Source organism: Limulus polyphemus, unplaced genomic scaffold (assembly GCF_000517525.1).
Source record: "Limulus polyphemus unplaced genomic scaffold, Limulus_polyphemus-2.1.2 Scaffold262, whole genome shotgun sequence".
NCBI lineage: Eukaryota > Metazoa > Arthropoda > Merostomata > Xiphosura > Limulidae > Limulus > Limulus polyphemus.
The window spans coordinates 381,823-384,301 of record NW_013665872.1 but is presented as its reverse complement, the minus strand read 5'-3'; positions in this window follow the sequence as shown (position 1 = coordinate 384,301).

The window sequence follows — 2,479 nt, the reverse complement described above, 5'->3', positions numbered from 1 at the left end:
GCAAATTGAACAATACACTACAACAAAACTTGCAAATTGAACAATACACTACAACAAAACTTGCAAATTGAACAATACACTACAATAAAAATTGCAGCGAGTATAGCCTTGGTAAATGAGCTGACTGTTTAATAACTATATCATAAAAAAGTTTTCCAGGAAGAAATTATCATGAAAATCAATCAATAAGTTTATCTTAAAAAATAAACGTTTTGAGAAGCTAGGATGACTGCTCATGAATACATTTTACTGTCTGTAAGGTACTCATTTTAGTTCGTATTAGAGTAAAATGTATAGACAAGAGTTTTATTTTCCTTTGGATAATTGGACATTCAATTAGATCTTTGAGTTCCTACAATAAAAGTTTTTATCTAACATAGTTTCCGTTACTAAAGCAAAGTGACAGCTTAGCAAATGTAATAGTTGTAGGACAAACATGTATCTATTTTAGAAGAATAGATAAATCTATACTTATTGCAAATTTTAATCTTTTTTTTTTCGTGAAATATTTAAAACATTTTCGACGATCGGAACTAGAGATTCGAAAAAAGGAACGTTCTTAATGATTTATTCTTTACTTTAATTTACACAATTATTATTTCTACATCTGTTGACGTTCATTTTTTCCCGAAGTATTTTTATAACAAGCAACATATTTATATGTAACTTCAGCTCTATATAGCTTCTATCATATATAAAGTTTACACTAAACACGTGGATAAACAGCTATCAGCAAGAGACCATTGGTTGTTAATAACGATGGAGAAAGGAAAACATTGAAGAGAGTAAAACTGGAAAAAATAAGAAGGTGGGAACACACTCACTCGATCAAAACCGTAAAGCTTGCGTGAAAAGGTAACTGTTCTGAATTGTGAAATAACTAAAAATAATTGTGGCATTGCTTTTAGATAATTATGGAACTCACAATGAAACGGTCCTATGTAAAGGTTTTCAAACAGTGTGAAACACTATTTATGTTTATTTACCAAAATAGCAATTTGTTTTTATTAAATTTTGCATGTAGTCAATATGGGTTTTGCTCCAACTTCGCCGTAAGCGTGAAAAGCAACTCAAACGCGAGAATAAGATATCTTTCTGCAACACAGCCTATTAAGAAAATGTCAGAATATAGTTCATTGTTCGGTAACTTTAACGATACAAACTGATGTACCTTGGTTATTTAACTACGCAATCCAGACTGCTTTTGTTATTTAAGTACACAATCTAGACCGTCTTAGTTACTTAATTATGTAAACCAGAAAGCCTTTGTCATTTAAGTACGTTATCCAGAATGCCTTTTGTTACTTAAATGCGCAATCGAAAATGCTTTTATTACTTAAGTGTATAATCCAGAGTGTTTTTGTTACTTAAAGATGGAACATAGAACGTCTTTGCTATTTAAGTACATAAACTATAGTGCTTTTCTATTTAAGTACTTAATCCAAAGTGTCTTTATTACTTAAGGGTGTAATCTAATGTGCTTTCATACTTACAACATATTTCCATCAAACCCAGAGGCATGTATCATATCTGAAGGACTTGTTGATACCCGAACATAACGATCATTGTTTCAGCTCTCTAGTTTCCATCAAACCTAGAGGCATGTATCATATCTGAAGGACTTGTTGATACCCGAACATATCGACCATTTTTTCAGCTCTCTAGTTTCCATCAAACCTAGAGGCATGTATCATATCTGAAGGACTTGTTGATACCTGAACATATCGACCATTGTTTCAGCTCTCTAGTTTCCATCAAACCTAGAGGCATGTATCATATCTGAAGGACTTGTTGATACCTTGTTTCAGCTCTATATTTGCTGTCTTGTTTATATCCGATGTGATGTAGTGCACGGAAAGTTAAATTATTTTTTTGGCTTAGAACAATTGTACTTAATCAAATAGTTGCCTCACTACTATATACAGTGAATCCATCTTCGACCAGATGGATTTAGAAATGCCATCCCTTATAAAGAAGGTGGAAAATGGTATCATACGTAATACTTTATCCAAAAGAATTATCGTAGCTAACACTTTATCCTAAATAATTAACACATCGCTAATACTCCACGCAAAAGTATATATATAAATTATGTTTCTACACCAATAACTTTTAGTTAACTTATTAAGTTCATAAAGCTAAAGTAATTAAGGCTCACTCAGGCGATCAGGAACCTGTGTAGACGGACAAGAAAGTAATCTCAGAAAACCATTCAGAGCCACACTGAGACTTAAGTCGTATTGCATTATTGAGGAAGGTAATTCTAGTTGTAACTTTACTGCAACATGTCATCACTATTGAATTTTTTTTGCTGCTTTTGCCTTAAATATATGATTTTACTCAAAATCGCCCGTTTCTTCCTTAATAGGTACCCTCTGCAACCTTCCACTGATTCATCTGTACAGGTGCACTTGACTAGCAACATGATTCTACTATGTGGTAATACCACGTTTTCTACTATATGACAATACCACGTTTT